The 22,249-nt window shown below is 48.1% G+C and overlaps 1 long non-coding RNA gene across 1 annotated transcript in view; it reads right to left on the bottom strand.

Annotated features, from left to right (window-relative positions):
• Window positions 1-22,249, bottom strand: part of LOC149122590 (uncharacterized) — a 128,700-nt gene that overhangs the window by 19,994 nt on the left and 86,457 nt on the right. The gene's annotated exons all lie outside the window — the stretch shown is intronic.

Here is a 22,249-nt window from a genome sequence, read left to right as displayed (position 1 = left end):
CTCAAAATGTTCTGTGTCCATGTCCAAGTGGAGGCTTATGGTGGCCAGGCAGGCCCACTCCATGGCTGTTTCTCCAGTTCCTAAATATTTGGCAACAAGGGAGATGGTGGTAGGAAATGCTAAACAGAAGCCCTGAAACATCCTTTCCCTATCAGAAGAGTAAGCCAGAATCCGGACAGCATCCCAGAGGAACTGCTCGGATCAATACACATTACAGACTCACAGAAGCAGGAAGGATGAGTTACCTACTTAATTCACCTGTTGATCCATGCAGAAGCCAAGCCGATCCTAGAAAATGACAGTTGACTGTCACAAACTCAATCGTGTGATGAGACTCCACTTACAAAGAATCTTTATTATAGCAAGTCAACACAGCTCATTGCACTTAGTACACCACTATGGACCTGGTTAATGCCCTTTCTCTGGTACCAGTATTCAAGGTCCAGCAGATCAATTCGATTTTAGTTGTCTGAGCCAACAGTATGTCTTTACAGATCCACCTTACCTCAGAGCTTTATTTATTTATTCCTCTTCCTACCACAATACAGTCTGCAGAGATCTGGATCATCTTGCTGTTCCACAAAACATTCCACTGGGCCACCACATCGATGACATTGTGCAGACTGGCAGAAACCATTGGTTACCTGGTCCATTGGACTGCTGCTACACAATGGAGTTCAGGGGACTGGACAATGGCAAACAGAAGCTAGAGATACTATCCATGATAAACTAAAGAAATGACGACTGTAGAAGCTTTGCGTGTTTTCCCTTTGCTTCTTTTTTTTTTTTTTTTTTTTTTGACAGGCAGAGTAGACAGTGAGAGAGAGAGAGACAGAGAGAAAGGTCTTCCTTTGCCGTTGGTTCACCCTCCAATGACCGCCGTGGCCAGCGCGCTGTGGCCAGCGCACCGCGCTGATCCAATGGCAGGAGCCAGGTACTTATCCTGGTCTCCCATGAGGTGCAGGGCCCAAGCACTTGGGCCATCCTCCACTGCACTCCCGGGCCACAGCAGAGAGCTGGCCTGGAAGAGGGGCAACTGGGACAGAACTGGGAGCCCCTGACTAGACCCAGTGTGCTGGCGGCGCCGCAAGGTGGAGGATTAGCCTAGTGAGCCGTGGCGCCGGCCCTTCCCTTTGCTTCTTACATGCATATGTATACTATTTCCTTCTACTGTCTCTCTCCTACTCTCATTTTTTATGCATGTTGATGGAGGTCAACTGTATAATTTTGTCTTTAGGTAACAGAATATTCTAAGAACCATGACTACATTTGAAGAGTAATTAATAGAACCAGTCACGGTTGTAGTCATTGTTGGAACTATGCATCTTCTTAATACAGGGAAAAGTGACAACTCCTTCTTTGGTAAGAAGTCTGTATCTTTTTTTTTTTTTTTTTTTTTGACAGGTAGAGTTAGACACAGAGAGAGACAGAGAGAAAGGTCTTCCTTCCATTGGTTCACTCCCCAGATGGCCGCCATGGTTGGTTGCTGCGTCTATCTGAAGCCAGGAGCCAATGTGTCCTCTTGGTCTCCCATGTGGGTGCAGGCGCCCAAGCACTTTGGCCATCCTCCACTGCACTCCTGGGCCACAGCAGAGAGCTGGACTGGAAGAGGAGCAACCGGGACTAGAACCCAGCGCCCATATGGGATGCTGGCACCGTAGGCAGAGGATTAACCAAGTGAGCCACAGTGCCGGCCCCAATTTTAGGTAGAAATATTGAGTTGCTTTGTCTTGTGTGATGAACAAATTTATGTATGAGGATACAAATGGAAGTTGAGTAGCCAAACAAGTGGGCTGTTCCAGGTGTTCATTTACAACCTTTTCACTCCAAATTCACCCTTCAGTACTTGCTGTGCAATAATGATTTTTTTAGGCTTCCCCCTTTTACTCTGAACATGATAATAAGCTTCGTCAGTAGAGGGCACTAGAGGGGCACTTCTGGAAGGTTCTTTCTGCTTCTGATTGTTGTGTTTTGCTCTTTTTGCTCCTGGTACATTGTCGGCATTGTGTTTGTGTAGGGACATCAGTGGTGCTCTGCCGCAGCCACACAGCCAGGACGTGAATCTCTTGGAGCTTTGCAGTCTTGGTTAGAGCCCAGGTACTATGCTGCTGTGGCCCTTCTGACACACACAATGACTTTCAGGCCTTTGACTGCAGTGAGGCCCCCATCTCCCTCTGTGTACCCACAAGTCCCGCCTTGGCTGGCCTGCACCCCAGATTCTTGCTTCCTGCTTACCGATGACTGTGGAAAAGATCTGGCCCCAGAAGTCCAGTAGACTTTTTTGCCCTCCAGGAGGCTGTAACCATACCTTCTCTAGCAAAAGTACAACCTTAGGAGGGGAGGAGGCTTCATTCCAAGATTGTCTGTCCTTGGAACTGTCACTCAACCCTAGGGTACACTTTCAGTTTTACTTATGTCTTTGAATTTATTCTCCTATAATAGTTTAATAATTCTTTTTTTAAGATTTATTTATTTGAAAGTGAGAGTTACACAGAGAGAAGGAGAGGCAGAGAGAGAGAGAGAGAGAGAGAGAGGTCTTCCATCCAATGGTTCACTCCCCAATTGGCTGCAATGGCCGGAGCTGGGCTGATCCGAAGCCAGGAGCCAGGAGCTTCTTCCAGGTCTCCCACACGGGTGCAGGGGCCCAAGGACTTGGACCATCTTCTACTGCTTTCCCAGGCCACAGCAGAGAGCTGGATCAGAAATGGAGCAGCCGGGTCTCAAACCAGCGCCCACATGGGATGCTGGCACTTCAGGCCAGGACATTAACCCACTGTGCCACGGCGCTGGCCCCAGTAATTCTTTATATTGAGCTTCCCCCTTTTCTGTGTCCTTATGAGAACTACACTGATGCATAGTATGATAATGAAGGGAAAGCTCTATTTAATGTTAGGCAAGCAGCTGGACTATATATCAATGAGGTCATGTTAAAACAGGAAGCCAGAGATCTCCAAGCAGCGATGTCTCTGGAACAAAATCACAACAGCTGACTTTCTCATCACATGGAAAATTTTACTGAAAGGTTGCAGAGAGCATGGGAAAAAATACCAACACGTACACAGGATCACAACAATATGAAGTTGCCTGGATCACATGAAAAATTACCTTGAGGAGCTTTGGCGAACACTTGAAGCATTAACCATAAAAACATAATGCCTCATAAACTGAAAATGATACTGTTATTAAATTTAGAATTAACAGTTAATTATAAAGGAAAGGAAATATAATATGTTGGCTTGCAGCAAAACTATAAAGTCACAACATGATTTAATCAAAATTATGCTAAAGCTGTAGTTAAAAGATAAGGGGAAGGACAGAAAGGTGAAAAGAGAGGGGTGTAAGATGCCAAATAACTGTGCAATTGCAAATGATCTTGGCAGAAAAGAGGACATTACCAAAGAACAGATGTGCCCAGAAAACCTATCACAGAGCCATGTAAATGCTGGAAGCAAGGCTGATACCTGGCACAAATAGAAGAGAATAGTGCAGACACGTAAGAAGAGGAAGAAGCCAACGGTCACAGTAAGCTAGGGTTTGTACACCAAAAACTGCCTGGGCAAACTTACAAGACTTTACAGTGTGTTTTGTTCTGATAAGGTAGGCATTGGAAGATGAAGTCTTTAAGAGAGAGTCATCCATGAGGACATAGAATGCAGAGAGAACAGGAAGCTTAGATGATGTGGAAACCAGGGAAGGCCTCGCGGAAGAACACCGCTCACCCAGTGCCAGGGAGAACGTGGGTAAATGGATTTGCCAGCGTGGAAGGTTTCAGTCTGCATCTCTGAAGCTCTGAGGAGCATCCAGAGGAGCCAGGAGCCCGTGAAAATGCAGATTCGGATCCAGCAAGTCTGGGATGCAGCCTGAGATTCTGAAGTTCCGGTCGTCTCCAGGCGATGCTGGCACTGCTGCTCTGCCACCGTTCGACTAGCAAGAGCCTGAGTCTGCACGTCTGCCGCGACTCCAGTCATTTGAAGAAGAGCAGAGTGCGTGGATTGAGAAAAGCCCGAGTCTGGAGAACACACTCAACGCAGTAAGAAGCCTGGCCCATTTGGGTCCAAGCTCTAAGGAAGCCTGTCTTGTGAGAGGAGGCACTGGAGAGATCTGAGAAACTCCACGGAGAGTCTTTACAAGGTCCTTAATGCCAAGAGGAGAGGCCCAGGGAGGCTGCCTGGGGGAGAACCCCAGCCCCGCCCCAGCACAAGCAGCATTATCAGTGGCGATGGCTGCCCCAGGCTCCGAGAACAGGGACTTGGAGATAGATTCTCCTTCTAGCATTGCTGGACAGGCAGGTCTGGAAAGCACACCAGGAATTTAATGTGCTTACAGGCTGTGTAAAGAAATATGGATTAGATGCTACTTACAATTAAGTGGAGTAGTCGCTGGTTTAATAGCCATACCCAAAGGGTATTGATTAATTGACTGATGTCTACTCAAAGAGAGGTTTCCAGGACCCCGCGTGCAGCTCTTTTGTGTTCAATGGTATGACCCACAATAGGGATGAAACTTGGGACATGAAAAGTGTGTATCAGGACTCTTTTGGAAGTAGTAGAAGGACCAGCCCAGATATGCCTAAGCAAAAAAGGAGAATGTGTTGGCTTATTATTGTGCTTATTATTGTGTGTGTAGGTTTCAGGCAGCTCAGCAATTTAAACAAGTTCTCAGACTGTCCCCTGCCCTATGTGAACAGATACCCAGAGAGTGATGGTTTTGGGTGTTGCAGAAGAATGTATAGGAACAATTGGGGTACCAAGTAAGGAGGGATTCCATCTGCTTGGGAAGACAGTGGAGGAAAACATCATAGAAAAGTCTTGGCTGAGTCTTAGAATGGGGACAGACAGTCTTCAAGAAGCTGGAGGCCCCCAGTGTGGTAATTAGAACGCAGGTGCTAAAGTAGAATGTCCATGTTCAACTCTTGGCTCCCCATTAGGCTGTGTGACCTTGGGCCAGTTACATTTCACTGTTCTAGGCCTTTGTTGCCTCATCCATAAAATGGCATGTTGGTAGGTTGTTGATAACACTCAACATTTATTTACTTGTTCACTTTTATTTATTTGAGAGGGAGAGACAGAGAGAGAGGTTTTCCATCCACAGGTTCACTCCCCAAGTGGCTGCAATGGCTGGAACTAAGCCAATCTGAAGCCAGGAGCCAGGAGTTTCTTCCCAGTCTCCCACGTAGGTAGAGGGGCCCAAGCACCTGGAGAAACTTCCACTGCTTTCCCAGGCCATTAGCAGGGAGCTGGATTGGAAGTGGAGCAGCCAGGACTTGAACCTGTGCCCATATGGGATGCCGGCATCACAGGCGGAGGCTTATTCTTCTGTGCCACAGTGCTGTCCTCTAACAGTCAACATTTACTGAAAGCTTATAATATACCACTTGTCTTAGTTGGCTTACTGTGTTTATAACAGAATACCTGAGGCTGGACAATTTATTAAGAAAAGATGTGGATTGAGCTGATGGCTCTGGACGTCCGAAAGCATGGCATCAGCATCTGCCCAGTTTCTGGTTAGGCCCTGGGACAAAGAGGAAGGGGGAGCAAGAGCATGCAGAAGAAACATGTGTGCAAGAAAGACAGAAGGGGGGCAAAGCTAGCTTATAACAATCTGCTCTTCAGAGAAGTGGGCATTCCCACAAAGCTAGCCCATTCCCTCAAGAAGGGCATTCATCTATTCACAAGGTGGGAGCCACCATGACCTGATCACCTTCCAAAGTCCCCCACCACCCACCACCACTGGATTGGGAATCCACTTCCAACATGAACTTGGCTGGGGACAAAGCATAGGCAAACCACAGCAGCTGGTGTCATTTTACCTAGGAGATAGGTATTATTATTATTATTACCCCTCTTTTCAGACAGACACTGACGGGAAGTAGCATTCTCCATCACAGCTACAGAACATAGACCAGGGATTCAAACTCAGGCAAGGACAGAGCCCGTGCTTTTAACCTAATACTTCTCCAGCTTTCTACGAAGTATTTGGAAAACAATTAGAACACGTCTGACATAGGGTACACACTCAGGACCGCCAGTGGTTGCTAGTGTGGCTTCTGTTGTTGTCTGTGTGGTCTGTCTGGTCTCCTAGAACAACACTCCTACCCTGACCAGCTCAGCTGAGCTATCTTTTTTTTTTTTTTTTTAAATTTGTTTATTTATTTGAAAGGCAGAGCTACAGAGAGGCAGAGGCAGAGAGAGTGAGTCTTCCATCCGCTGGTTCACTCCCCAAATGGCCGCAACGGCCGGAGCTGGGAAGATCCGATCCAAAGCCAGGAGCCAGGAGTTTCTTCCTGGGTCTCCCACGTGGGTGCAGGGGCCCAAGGACTCGGGCCATCTTCCACTGCCTTCCCAGGCCATGGCAGAGAGCTGGATTGGAAGTGGAACATCCGGGATTCGAATTGGCACCTGTATGGGATGCTGGCACTGCAGACCGGGGCTTATGGCATTGGCCCCAGTTGAATTATCTTGACAGCAGCCTGGCTAACAGCAATATCCTACCTTCTATGGTGTCTTCACCTAGCGCACTCAGGGTTCTGAGACAGTATTTTCCTACACACCAGTCACATACAATTCAACTCCACTTCCTCCTCAACCTCTCTAGAACTCTCCCAACAAGCTCGGATGACCAAAAACAAACAAACAAAAGTAAAAAGCCACAAATCCAATAGAAAACATGTTTCTAAATGATCTATCTACTTTGAAGGGGGCAGATGCCTCTTAATGTCATAGTTTGAGGCGTTTGCCCCCTTCTTGGTGAGAAATTTAGGATCACTAAACAGCCGTCTTCGTGTGGGGCTGAGGCATTGTTTCACCTTTGGGGTGTCCCTTAGTTTGGTGTTCGGAGAGGTGTGGTGTTGAGCTCACAAGCGCCTTTGTTCTTTTTCTTGCCACCTTTGTGAGGATTTCAGTGCATTTCCCACTCTGGGAGTTGCATTGCAGGGGTTGTTTAAAATGTTGCTTCATGGCCAGCGCTGTAGCATAACAGGTAAAGTCACTATCTACAATGCCAGCATCCCATATGGGCGCCTGTTTGAGACTCGGCTGCTCCATTTCCCATCCAGCTCTCTCTAATGTGCCTCGAAAAGCAGCAGAAGATGGCGCAAGAGTTGGAGGCCCTGCACCCACATGGGAGACCTAGAGGAGTCTACTGGCTCCCAGCTTCAGCCTGGCCCAGCCCTGGCTTTTGTGGCCATTTGCGGAGTGAACCAGTGGACGGAACATCTCTCTCTCTCTCTCCCTCTGTCTCTTTGTAACTCTCTTTGTAACTGCTTTTCAAATAAATAAAAAAAATCTTTTAAAAAATTTTGCCTCTTCCTTCTGAGGATTTTTTCAGCTAGGGCCTGAGAATTAAGTTGACATAAGAGAGATCAACAAGAGAAAAGCACACTAATTATTTAATACAAGTCATACATGGCACAGGAACCTTCATAAATAAATGAAAACCCGAAGCCTCGGAGTCAGACTCTTGTATGCTGAGTTGGACAAGGAGAAGCAAACAGTGAAAACGTGATGTGGCAAAGGGCCCTGGCCTGGGGCGGTTAATTGACTAGGAAGATAAGGGTTGGTTTCACAAGGCTGGTGTATACAGATTTCCTTTGCCCTCAACTCCCAGTGCTTGATGATAGTAAGAATGATGCTTTCCCTCTGGTACAGGGAAAACGTTTTTCACATGGGAATTTCATCTCCTGCTTTTAAGAAACAGAATGAAGTTTAGAGTGATCTCCTTGCACCCTACTCTTTTTCTTTTTAAAGATTTATTTTATTTATTTGAAAGAGTTACAGAGAGAGGTAGAGACAGAGAGAGGTCTTCCATCCACTGGTTCACTCCCCAAATGGCCACAACAGCCGGAGCTGGGCCAGTCCGAAGCCAGGAGCCGGGAGCTTCTTCCGGGTCTCCCACGTGAGTGCAGGGGCCCAAGGACTTGGGCCATCCTCCACTGCTTTCCCAGGCCATAGCAGAGAGCTGGACCGGAAGTGGAGCAGCTGGGACTAGAGCCGGCACCCATATGGGATACTGGCACTTCAGGCCAGGACTTTAACCTGCTGCACCACAGCGCCAGCCCTGCACCTACTCTTTTTAAAGCGCCTTTAGCTCAATAGTCAATATGCTAGAGTAGCATATTTTAGGGCTGCGTATTCTTAACTCCTTTCAACTATCCTGTAGAAGTTTATTTGCTCTGTCCAAAAATCTGAAATATACAAGATATTTGTACCTCAAATATGAATCTGCAAGGAGGAAACTCCCTCCCATCTAGCACTATGTAAGTCTGTCCAAAACACCAAAAACGGGGAGAAGGCCCAGGCTTAGGCAGACTTGGCTTTCACGCAAATGAAGAAGACGTGGGGCCTGTTCCTAAGATTCAGACCCCTACGCTGAGGCACATCCCAACAGAGCCCGCCAGGATGAGGGATGGGGTAACAGCCTGGGACGGGGCTTTTCCAACAAGCTCCCAGGTCAATTTGATGCTGCACAGCCAGGCCAAGTGCAATTCTGCTGATAGCAATCTAGACCAAAAATCCTCTGGGGACAAAAGGCCAACCTGCTCCTCAAGAGAGCTAGGAGTGATCATTTATCAACGTTGTCAGTGGACGCTCATCAGAATCATCTTTGGAAAGAGAGCTGGTGGTAAAAAGAATGAAAGCTTAGCCCACCAAACCAGCTGTACTGCACACACACACCCCACATACACACACCCACAAACACACACACATACCATATATATACTCATGCCACACACACACCCCACATACACACACACGATCTATATACACATGCTACACATACACACATCCCACACACACATACTCATACCACATACATACACATACCACACACACACACCCCACATACACACTCATAACATATATATACACATGCCACACACACACACCCCACACCCCACATACACACACACTATCTATACACACGCACCACACATACACACATCCAACATACACACACTCATACCATATATATACACATGCCACACACACAAACCCCACATACATACACCCCACAAACACACACACATACCATATATACTCATGCCACACACACCCCACATACACACACACGATCTATACACACATGCCACACATACACACATCCCATACACACATACCCATACCATATATATACACATGCCACACACACACACCCCACATACACACACACTATCTGTACACACATACACCACACATACACACATCCAACATACACATACTCGTACCATATATACTCATGCCACACACACACACCACATACACACATATACCATCTGTACACACACACCACACATACACACACATACCATCTATACACCACACCCCACATACACACACACATACCATATATACTCATGCCACACACACACACACACCACATACACACATATACCATCTATGCACACACACCCCACATACACACACATACCATCTATACACACACACCACACATACACATACCCAACACAACACACACACCAACTACACTCCTTGCCTTGACACAGACTTAATTTCGTTGTTTGCCTACAGGTGTATTTCAAACTATTTCTAAAGGACACAAAGTGACAGACGGAAACAAAGATAGATGACAAACCCAGAGACACTCCTAGTCTCTAGAAGCAGGAAAATTATGGGTTTCCATCATAGCCACATAGGTGTCAAGAGGTTGTCCACCGGCTAACCTACCTACAGCCCCATGCCTCGTCCCATTGCTCACAGGCACAGAACCTGCACCTTGGTTAATCAAAGCTATCTGTAATCATTTGATAAGATTTTGCCCTTGCAAGTTAAAACCATCATTTCCCATTAAAAATATACTAAATAAGAAACCCATATTTATTTTCAGAATTTTGCTATTTTGGAATTTGTGGGCTGTTTTTTTAAGTGACAGGAATCCAAAAATAGCCATTCTTGTCCGAAGGAGAGTAGATATTCATAGATGTTTGTTAATGAGGACGTTTGCAGCTATGTTCTTGAGGGCACGGGGGAAAGAAAGGGTTGGAAATGTTCCTGGACCCAAAGAGAGACACATGGAGCCTTGAGGAAACAAGCAAAGAAGAAACATGCTTTTCTCCCGCAGCCTGTGCAGTGAAGGGCAACACCGTTCACCCAGGTACCAAAGTCAGACCACCAGAGGTTCAAGTATCTGTTGAGTGGATCTTGGACTATCTATTAACATCACACATTTTAAAAAATTATTTATTTATATTTATTTATAGATTTATTTATTTATTTGAAAGTCAGAGTTACACAGAGAGAGAAGGAGAGGTGCAGAGAGAGGGAGAAAGAGAGAGAGAGAGGTGTCTTCCATTTGCTGGTTCCCTCCCCAGTTGGCTACAATGGTCAGAGCTACGCCGATCTGAAGCCAGGAGCCAGGCGCTTCTTCTGGGTCTCCCACATGGGTGCAGGGGCCCAAGCACTTGGGCCATCTTTTACTGCTTTCCCAGGCCACAGCAGAGAGCTGGACTGAAAGTGGAGCAGCCAGGCTGGCGCCGCGGCTCACTAGGCTAATCCTCCGCCTAGCGGCGCCGGCACACCGGGTTCTAGTCCCGGTTGGGGCGCCGGATTCTGTCCTGGTTGCCCCTCTTCCAGGCCAGCTCTCTGCTGTGGCCAGGGAGTGCAGTGGAGGATGGCCCAGGTGCTTGGGCCCTGCACCCCATGGGAGACCAGGAAAAGCACCTGGCTCCTGGCTCCTGCCATCAGATCAGCGCGGTGCGCCGGCCGCAGCGCGCCGGCCGCGGCGGCCATTGGAGGGTGAACCAACGGCAAAGGAAGACCTTTCTCTCTCTCTCTCACTGTCCACTCTGCCTGTCAAAAAAAAAAAAAAAAAAAAAAAGTGGAGCAGCCAGGACTCGAACCAGCACCCATATGGAATGCCAGCACTGCAGGTGGCAGCTTTACCTGCTACACCACAGCGCTGGCCCCACCACACATTTCTTAATCATGAAAGTCAATGGATTCAATAGGCAAATAAGGCTCCAATTCACTTTTCCGTTATACCTCTAGTCCCCCTGTATGAAGTCAGGCTCTTTCTCTCTCTTTGCGACTTAACAAGTCTGTGTTGATCTGCTGATTAGCTAGTCTCCCTGATGGCAGTCATGTGGCCTTGATCCATACACCATGCTGCTACAGTCAATGCGTTTATCCCTTCATTTCATAAACAGTCTCGAACACTGTCTACAGATAGAGCACTGTGCTTGGTGCAGGGCACACAAGGTAGAGTGAGACACAGCCCAGTGCCTTCAAAGATGTATGCTTGACCGTAAACCAGGTAAGAACTCAAAATGCTCCCCAATACTTAACGTGCCAGACACTGTGTTAGATGCGGGGGGTGGGGGCATGGGGTAAAGAAAAACTCTGTCTTCTCTGTTGTAAATAATAATGAACTCCCCCGACCCCGTCACCCCGTGAACAAGCCAATGAGCCTACAAGAAAGTTTCCACTAGCTTGGGCTTTCAGACTCCAGGGGAGGGCAAAGCAAGCAAAGCATAGGGAGGGCAAGGGGGTATCTCAGTCTCAAGAACTCAGATATCCCCAAGATCATTTTTCTGTCTCCTTTCTTCACGTGTTGGCTTCATTTTCTCCAGATGACAGCTGTACTCCCCAGAGCTACCTCTTATACCTCCCTCCACCAGAAATCTTCTCTTCCTATGACCCATTGTGGATCCTGGAGTAGGTTTCTGAATTTCCCCACTTGGCTTATGAGCTTACCCTGGACAAATACACTGAGGTCCGGTGGGGGTGGGTGGGGAGCACAGGACCTGCTGAATGGCCATGGGTACACCTGCAAGGGGCAGACCCCTAGCAGAAGGGACACCGGGTTGGCGGATGGAGGGCATCTACATTAGGGAATCAAAAGGCTATGAAGGGACAGCACTGTGGAGCAGTGGGTTAAGCCACAGCCTATGACACCACCGTCTCATATCAGAGTGCCAGTTTGAGCCCCAGCTGCTCTGCTTCCAATCCAGCTCCCCGCTAATGTGCTTAGGAAAGCAGCCGAAGATGGCCCAGGTTCCTGACACCCATATGGGAGACCCAAATGGAGTTCCTGCTCTGGCCACTGTGGCCATTTCAGGGAGTGAACCAATGGATAGAAGATCTCCCTTTCTGTCTGTCAGTCTGCCTTTCAAATGAATAAAATGAATATTGAAAAAAGGGCTATGAGACAGGTATTGCAGGTGCCAGGGGATAATAGAAAAAGCCAAAATAACCCACACTGGGAGGGTCAGAACCTGGACAGTAGTCATAGGCGGAGTATATGTGGGAAGACTGGTAGGCATGGTTGAAAGCACTTGGTGAGTGATTCGACATGGGGCCACGGGATGGCTGTAGGGACTGTGTACCAGGAGTGAAATGTGGGAAGAACTACAGAAGGATGAATGAATTGGGTTTGAGTCTTATGCTTCCAAGTTAGGTCTGAACCCATTTGGATTTATCCAGAAGACTAGAGACCAGGGTAGAGGCAAGATAAGCCCTTGCAGCCACCCTAGCCCTGTCTTCAGATGGTAACGGACTCCCGGGGAGTGGATGGAACTTCCCTAAGAGCACAGGAAACACCGTGGACAGCAATCAGCAGTTAAGCAGCATTGGTGGAGTTCTGATCTAATTTCACTTAAAACCCTAGAAAGAGGCTTCCTCGTTATTGCTTCTCACATAAAGAAAAACTCGGACATATAAGTGAGTAATAAGCACGCCCACATTTCTCCTCAAATCCTTTTATTCAATCAAGTAGGTAATCCAGTTGGAAAAATATGCGTTTTTATGAGGCTCAGCAAAGTCATTTTTATTATGGATGAAAGAGGGAATCTTTTGACCTTAAGCCAGAGTGCTGAATCTCGGCTGAAGTGGGTGACCTCAATTACCTACAGGGTGCAGGAGTGACACCATTATAGCAACGGGAATGCAGAGTAAGCTGAGGTTACTCCAGAGACCCAGTGGGTCTCTGAGAGGAAGCTGATCCAGGTAGAAAGCAGAAAGCAGGTGGCATCCTATGAGCCAAGGAGCGACAGATTGTCTTCGTGCGGCCCCTTTCGTGCCCCTCCAAGACCATTTGACACCGTCTAGAAATGGATTGAAACTGAACTGACTGATGTTAATCTCTACCAGACAAAGCCTCCATTCCCGAGGGCCTCTCCACATAATTGACGTTTTGCCCCAAGGAGATGGCTGGAGCCTTGTGTCTTGTGTCAGAAAATGTACTGGGCTTCAGTGTAAGGAGGAGGATTGATGTCTTGGAGTTTACATCCCAAAGGATAAACCTTGGTTCTCTCTTGCGGCAGCCTTTCACAGGGGATCCAGGATTGTCCAGAAAAATAGCCTCAGGTTGAGGGACAAACTCTTTGCCATCAGACCCTCAGCTCTGTCCATGGTCATCCTTGACCGTGCACGTGGACTTACTGACCTCCACCATCTGGCAACAGAGAGCGCCGCTCCGGCTAGCTGTGGCTGGCAGTGCTTGATGGCCAATTTTCTCAGCATTCTCCTGGAGGGAAAATTCCTATTTTCCAGTTGGACGGGTTGCATGCTGTCACTCTAACGAGAAGTGACAACTCGTCACAGGCAAGACGGACCTGTTAACAGGGCGATCATACCGTGACTGTGGGCAGGTGTTCTACCCCAACAGAGCCCCTCTGAGAATGCCCACCCTGGGCAGCGCTGCTGGTTGCTAAGAGCTCCTGAGACCAGAGTGGGGGTCTGGCATCAGGAGCCTTTCAGTCAGCCTCAAGTTTTCCTATGCAGGAGCTGGTGGAAATGGAGAAATTGAGGGGGCTCATACCTGGCTTGTCTGGGGAGCTCCAAGTCCATTTCAAAAAAGGGACAAAATGCTTCTGAGGGATTTTCTCACTCTCCGTTTGTTCCTCGGGTCTCAAAATGGTAGAAAGTAAAGGGTGGCTGCCTTGAGCCGGAAGAACAAGCTCTCTGACAGAGAGAAGCCCAGGTGCTGCGGAACAGGCATGAAGCATGACAGTCAGGTGCACAGTCTTTAGCTGACCACAGATACTGGTGCTGCATACTTAGAGAAAGCTAGGAGAAAGAATATTGCATGTTTCCATGCAAATGATAAATGCGTGAGGAGATAGATATGCTCACCCTGATTTGAATATTATACAATGTATGCATGTATTCAAACATCACAGGGTACCCTGCAACTACATACAATTTTTATTGTGTCCATTAAAAAATTTTAATAGAATGACAGACAGCAATGGCCCAGCTGAGGACTAGTGGGCAAGGCAGAACAGTTCTCCTGGGGGCCTTGGATTGACCCAATTCTCTCGTCTCTCTTGCTTGTATTTCTCAGGAGTAACTGCAGAATGTGTTGGGAGCGCTATGTCCTGGGACAGGAAGAAGTACTGGGCTAGCCTGGGCCTTAGTCCCTCCTAGGGAATGAAACATCTTCAGTTCGGGAAGTGTTGCCCAGGATAGCTTTGCTCCTCTCTCCTCTGGAAGCCCGATAGCCTTAAAACTTGGCCTTGCTGAGTCACATGGCCCCTGAGGTCTATAAGCTGGGGTGGGCTGCCTTTCAGGGTCCCTCAGTTGTAGAGTGTGATGAGGCCTGTGCAGTCAGGGCTCTGTCTGCCCTGGACAGCTTTCTTAAGCCTTCAGGGACTGGCTCACAATGAATCTGAGACTTCTGTCCCTTTGTATGACTTGCATGTGAGTGAGTTGTCTCACTGGACTCAGACATTACTCACAGTGGTCAGTAATGGATGGTGGGCCTAAGCAGCAGCCCAGGATGCAGTGGGCATAAGTAGGTGGACTCCTGTTCCTGGTAGTTGGTACAATGACGACTTTTGCTGTGGGTAGGAAGGGAGTCCAGCGAAGGGCGATGAGCTGAGCACTGCCAACACCCAAGCCGCATGCACTGCACAAATCCCATCACCTTCTGTGCTCACTCAGCGTGGCTGAAGGCTCAGTACACCCAGTCCCCATCATGCAGCTAATCTTCACTTTCCACCAGACACCATGGCCCCTTCCTGGAGACCACCATGTCTGCTGCAGCTCTACCCACACCCTGCCTTCTTTGACCATTCAATCAGGCCCTGCCCAGAGCACCACCCCTTATCCTATAAAAGGGTGACCCGAGTCTGGGTGGGGGAAGTTCTCCCTCATGAGGCTGTCCACACTCACGTCTGAGTGCCTTTGCCTTTCAATAAATCCTGCTTTTCCGCTTATCTTTATCTACATCTCGTGATTGTATTCTTGCATGCAGAAAGACAAAACCTGGACTAAATCTAGCTGGAGAACTCTGATCCCTAGAACATAATTCAGAGGTCCTGATCCCCACAACAACTTGAGACTGCTCCCTAGATCAGCCACAGCCTGGTGTTTCTTTGGTTCTTTGTCCCTGTGTCATTAATTCTTTTACACAGGTGATTCACAACCCTAGCTGGTTAGGACCACCTGAGAGAACTTTGGAAAATTCATTGATTCTTTGGCTCCACCTTTTACCTATTAAGTCACAATCTCAGCCATAAATAAAGTTGATACATAAATTTAAAAACTGGAATCAAACATTCTAGCTTATGTAGGCAAAGATTTAATATCCAGGAAATAAAAAAGCATATTCTCTTTATAATCAATAAGAAAGTGATTTTTTAAACAAACAGAAAAAGCTGAAAGAGAATTTATGAGGAAGAAGTAGACACAATCAATAAGCTCCAAAAGGTGCTCAACCTTCCAGTAATTAGGGAAATAGAAACAAGACAATGCTGCCATGCATTTCACCCACAAGACGGGTTAGAAAAAAAAAGAAAGAAACTGATGATGAGAATCAGGATTGATGAAGATGTGGGATATTGGTACATTCAGATATATAAGAGCAATAAAAATAGGTTCAGAATTTTTAAGGAGTTGTTGGTATTTACTTAAATATAGGCAGCAAATATATATATATATATAGATAGATAGATAGATAGATAGATAGATAGACAGTACTCACCCACTAACCCAGAATTCAGCAACTGCATGTCTAAGGTTCTCTTCCACAGAAATGTGTGCTCGGTGTACTGAGACCTGTGTACGAGGGCAGCATCGTTGTACTTTTTAATGGAGACAATCAGCATCTCCATTAAAAGAGAAAGAGCTGAATAAATTATGGAATGCAATATTGCCTGCTTGTTTAAAAATGATGTCTATCTAAATGTGCTGGCCAAGCAGAATGTCTCATATATCCTTTATTGAAGAAAGCAAGCTGGAGAATGCTATGTACAGCAGACTCACCTACGTAATCCTGTTAGATCTGTGTGTATATTTTATATTATTTTGTGCACCTACATAATCCTGTTAGATCTGTGTGTATATTTTATATTATTTTATGCATTGTTCTCCACATCAAGACATTTAGGTCTTTGGTTATTTCTTGCTTTAATGATTTTTGCAGAAAACAGAAGCTGTTAGAAGCCAATAGTCCTTTTGTGTCTTCTAAAAATCCGAGCTCATGAAGAGATTACACTAGGGTGTGCATTTAAGGGTGAGAAAAGAGAGAGAACCCCTTGTCATAACAAGAAGCGAGGGAGAGCAGAGATTTCCCTCTGAACAAGTGAAGCAGGTGACAGGTGTGTAGACCAAGGGGCAAACTGTGTATTGCTCCGGGGAGAGAAGCAACATGAGGGAAGGTCAGGCCTGGTGTGCCCTGGGAGACTGGCACAAGGAACAGGGTGTCTGAGCTTGTCAAAGATGCTAGTGCCCTGGCTTTGAAGTGGGCCAGGCAGCAGCAGAGCTGCCTGACCTGCAGGGCCACCTGGGAGGCACAAACATGAATACCTCCTTGGCTGGCACAGGGTCCGGGAAGTTTGTGTCACTCTGAGAGTAGGGAAGCCCAAATGATGGAGGAGGACTTGCATTCAGAAGTAACTCAAGTTGTGGGTGCTAAGTGCAATAAGGATGGGAAGAGCTTTTCAACACGGTGCTGGGGAAACATGCAAAACAATGTAGTTGGACCTACCTAGCACCATATGTGAAAATCAACTCAATGGGTCTAAGACTGCAAGCTACAAAACTCTCAGATGAAAACACGGGGGAAAAAGCTCATGACTGGGTTTGGCAGTGATTTCTTGGCTATGACACCAAAAGCACAGGCAACAAAAGAAAAAAGTACAAAAATTGGATTTCATCAAAATCAAAAGCTTTAATACAGCACAGTATCCCATCTAGAGAATGAAAATACAACTTTCAATTGGGAGAAAATATTTGCAAGATGTATATTCAATAAGGAATTTTGATATCCAAAATATACAAAGAATTTCTACAACTCAAAACACCAATTAAAAATAAGCAAGGAGGAGGGCAGGTGTTTGGTGTGATGGTTACAATGCCCCTTGGGATGGCTGCAGCCCATGCTGTTGTGGGCAAAGGAGCCCCAGCTGGGCTTATTCCAAGCTGCTGTCTCCATGCATGGAAGAATTCGAGGAGGAGATGCAAAAGTGTACAGGAAAGCAGGATTTATTTAAAGGAATAGCACACACTCACACTGAACATCGTTTAGTTCCATTTTCCATGTGCTCTCCTATATGAGGAACCTAGAGTTGTCAAATTCATAGAGATGTAAAATAAAACCAGAGTGGCCAGGGCCTGGGAGGAGTGGCTGTCTCAGGAAGAGGCACTGTTTTATGAGTACCAAGGGAAAAAGAGGGAGTTCTGGAAACGGATGGTGGTGGTGGTTGCAGAACCATGTGAACTTCTAAATGGCACTGAATGCTAAACTTTAAAATGATAAATTTCATATTCTGCCTATTTATTGTCATAAAACAAAGAACAGAAAATAGTGTATTTCACGTACTAGTCCATCTGATTGGGGAAATGAGGAGAAAAATGACTACAAGGGAATACAACAGCGTTTCCACCTGGGGAGAGGAGCGGTATTGATTAAAGGGAGGGAGGGGGACATTTCACTCTCGCACCCCTGTGTTGTTTGAATCTCTGATGCCTAGCGTTGCTTCGTGGTTTGCTCACTGGGATGAAAGAGCGTGCAGTTCTGCATGGCCCGGTGAGACCCCGCCTCACTGTTCCCAGGAGCTCAGGCCCCGTGGAGCCTCCCGCCCCTCCTCAGACTCCTCCCGCCCTTGCCTCTTGATGCATCTCAACTCTTCCCAGAAACCCCCACCTAGGCTGAGCTCACAGGGCCCATAGGAACCCCTGGGCTCTGGCCTCTTCCCCCAGCGGCTCCCCGGGCCAGCTCCTGCTGCAGGCAGCCAGAACTGCAGCAGCTTGAGCCCAGGTCCTGCCCCACACCCAGGAGCCCGATATATTTTGACAACCACTCTGCCAGGTTCTGGTCAAGCTGGTGGGTAGTCCCTTTCTCTTGCTTGGGACCAAACATTACTTGCTCAGTTGTTTCTGGAGAGCGACAGTGGGAAACACAGAGCCCTTAGGGCGTTGTTACTCCTCGAATCAGAGCTGTGGCCCTTGGGATCCTGCTGCAACTTCAGGAAGCAGTGCTCAGTCTGGCTCCCAGTTGCCATGGCGCCACTTACTGGGAGAAGCCTCATGGGACCCAGAGTTTGCACGCTGGAAGACGCCTTCTGAAGCAGGTTACACAGGAAAGAGGAGACTCACTCTTCCCATCGGCCTCAGCTTCTTGTCCAAATATCATGCCAGGGAGCGGGTGTTTCACCTGGCAGTTAAGATGCCCACGTCTCACGATGGAGAGCCTGGGTTTGATTCCTGGCTCCAGCCCCTGATTCCAGCTTCCTCCTAATGCAGAACTCAGAAGGCAACGGGGATGACTCGAGTAATTGAAATTTTTTTTTTTTTTTGACAGGCAGAGTGGACAGAGAGAGAGAGGCACAGAGAGAAAGGTCTTCCTTTTGCCGTTGGTTCACCCTCCAATGGCCTCTGCGGCCGGTGCACCGCACTGATCCGAAGCCAGGAGCCAGGTGCTTCTCCTGGTCTCCCATGTGGGTGCAGTGCCCAAGGACTTGGGCCATCCTCCACTGCACTCCCTGGCCACAGCAGAGAGCTGGCCTGGAAGAGGGGCAACCAGGACAGAATCTGGCGCCCCGACCAGGACTAGAACCCCAGGTGCCGGCTCCGCAGGTGGAGGATTAGCCTAGTGAGCCATGGTGCCGGCCAAGTAATTGGATTTCTGCTGCCCACACGGGAGACCTGCATTGAATTCCAGGGTCTCAGCTTCAGCCTCAGCCAAGGTGTTGCATGCATTTGGGAAATCAAATGCCAGTCTCTCTCTCTCTCTTTATCTCTCTCTCTCTCTTTATCTCTCTCTCTCTCTCTCTAATAAATATTTAAAACATATGCCAGTTCACTTTGAGCACCTTACAGCCTGTATTTCTGGCCTGGCACTGGGACTTCTGGTTAGCACTCGTTTTCTGGGGAGATCCTCTTGACGACTTGCTGTCGGGTCTCTCTGGCGGTCAGTCTCCAGGGTCACCCAGCTCCTCCGTGACCCACAGGAGGAAAAGGCCGGCATCCCACACAGAGGGCATGGCCAGGATGCAGCTCTCAGTTCCAGGGGAGGAAGAGTGTGGTGAAAGTCTCAAGTCACTGTGACACCAGACTTCCGCCCCCAGGGAAAGCCTGGGCCAGACACCACCCCCGTTCTGTTGGAGCTGTCCCCAGCGTGAGTCCGATGAGAACCTCTGCATGGTTCTCCGTCTGCTGTAACCCTGGTTGCCTTCACCGCCGACGTGGGGGTGGTGGATGTGCCCTTAGCTGTTGTGAAGATTACTGAACAAGGTCCTGCTCTTACGAGGCAGGTAGTCAGTTCCCTACCTTCACCGTCAAGCAGCATTTCTCAAACTGTTGGTTACTTTTTTTTTTATTTGACAGGTAGAGTTATAGACAGTGAGAGAGACAGAGAAAGGTCTTCCTTCCATTGCTTCACTCCCCAAATGGCCACCACGGCCGGCACTGCACCTATCTGAAGCCAGGAGCCAGGTGCTTCTCCTGGTCTCCCATGGGGTGCAGGGCCCAAGCACTTGGGCCATCCTCCAATGCACTCCCTGGCCACAGCAGAGAGCTGGACTGGAAGAGGGGCAACCGGGACAAGAATCCGGTGCCCATATGGAATGCTGGCGCTGCAGGCAGAGGATTAACCAAGTGAGCCACATGGCCAGCCCTATTATGTTTTTCCTTTAGAAGACCGTACACTTAAACCTGACATGGGAGCTACAGGTGAAGAAGGGCCTCTTCCCTCGTGTTTTCGCAGGGCAGGACTAAACAGATATAAATACCTCTCTCTTCTTCAGCCGGGGCAGAATCTGACTGAGGTGTCGCCCCTCTCTCCCTATAAGGAAGTGCCCCAACTATGGCCCGGGTGCTAGTTTTCCTTCTCTGTGCCTTGGCAGAATTTCCCGATCCAATTACAATATCGAAACAGGAAAGCATCAATTTGCTGCCCTTGAATTCCTGATAAACTGAAAAAAAAATTCTATTGTTTTTCGTATGTTCTGTTGTGATCAGTACATACAACCTAAAATTCACAGCTTTTACTGCTTTAAGTATTCAGTGGCATAGAGTATGTTCATCACCACCACCCATCTCCAGAACTGCCTCATCTTTCCCAACTGATCTCTGTCCCCACTACACAGTGACGCCGAGCCCCCGGCCCCGGCCCCGGCCACCACCACCCTGCTTTCTGTTTCTAAGAATCCGACCCCTCTGGACACCTTGTGTAAGTGGCCACGTACAGGGCTCGGCTTTGGTCTCCTGTTTGCTTCACTTAGCATAACATCCTCCAGGTGCGTCCGCGCTGAAGCACACACATGTCAGTGTTCTCCAGCTGTCATTGCAAAGAGAAGCTTCATGTCAGCCCTGCAGCCCCACACCACCGGCCCTCCTCTGCCTCGCAGTGTCAGCTCCAGGCGTGGAGAAGGAGCGCGTCTGATCCACACAGGCCTTCACATCCCTGTCCCACGGGGCTGTCTTTTTTTCTTTTTCCAATTACGAGAAGGTTACCTTGGCAACTAATTGCTTTTCTAATTCTTTATTAGGGTTGTAAAGACATGACCAAATTACAAGGACAAAAGATTATGAAGATTAGGTATGCATTTATAGAAGAGAACGTTGTAATACTTTTCAGAAATGCAAAGTGTTTCTAATGTGGTTCTGACACGTCATACTTAATTCAAGAAATAGGCTTTGAACAGCCTGCAGTTGGCAGCACTGTGCTAGGTCCCAGAATACGACGATAAGCAAATATAGACACAGAGTTCATGTAGAGCTTATGGACTACGGTGGGTAGACATTGCCTCAATCATCACAAACACAGCTGAACTGCTGAGAAGGAAAAGACCACAAACTGGAACAAAGGAAAGATGTGCCCAAAGGACGGGATTTGAGAGATGTGTGGGATTTGAGCAAGCTGTCTGGGAGGGGAGAGGGCCCCCAGATGTAGCGGATCGAGTGTGCTGCCCAGTGGCAGGCTACCGCATGGATCTGCTTCATGGAATGCTCCAGCAAGTCCAAGTCCCCTGAGAACACAGGACACACCACTTTGTCCTTTGGCAGGTGGATAGATGCAATACATGTCTCCCATGTGAGTGGCAGGGACTCAAGTATTTGAGCCATCATCTGCTGCCTCCCATTATCAGGAAGCTGGATCCGAAGCACAGGAGAATTCAAGCCAGGTACTCCGAGATGGAATGCAGGTCACCCAAGCAGTAGCTCGACTGCTGCTCGAAAATACATTTCCGAAGTTTGGGCTGCCCTTCCCCTGCACAGTGTGTCTCAGAGGACGGTCTCTGGGCTAGCTGTAACTGGTTAGTGACCTGGAGCCTGGCTCAGGAGTGGAGTGCCAGTCAGGATGTACGTGACCAGTCAGGAGCTCCCTGGGGACATGGAGAAGACGGGCCAGCTCTAGGGAAAGATGAGAGCCAGGAAGTAAAAGCACTGTCTGGACCTTAGCTCTGGCTGGTGGTCAGGTGTGGACATCATTTCCCAGGCGAGCAGGGGGTGGCGCCTCAGTGTGACTGGGAAATCGAAGTGGGAGCCACCTGCCTCACAGACAAGAGGTCATGGCGGGGACATGGGTGTCCAGGCCTCACAGTGTTATGCTTGGAAGTGAGATTAGGCCCTACACCTCTTGGCTGCATGGACCAAAAGTGTCCATGGCCACTTTGGTGGCTTAGTCTGCACTGAGTCTAGCCTGGAAGGAGCTTAGCACTGAGGTGTGTTTTTTTTTTTTGACAGGCAGAGTGGATAGTGAGAGAGAGAGAGAGAGAGAGAGAAAGGTCTTCCTTTGCCGTTGGTTCACCCTCCAATGGCTGCCGCGGCCGGTGTGCTGCGGCCAGCGC

Source organism: Oryctolagus cuniculus, chromosome 13 (assembly GCF_051225735.1).
Source record: "Oryctolagus cuniculus isolate XC-2025 breed Fujian yellow rabbit chromosome 13, ASM5122573v1, whole genome shotgun sequence".
NCBI classification, from domain to species: Eukaryota; Metazoa; Chordata; class Mammalia; order Lagomorpha; family Leporidae; genus Oryctolagus; species Oryctolagus cuniculus.
This window is presented reverse-complemented; position numbering and strand designations above follow the sequence as displayed.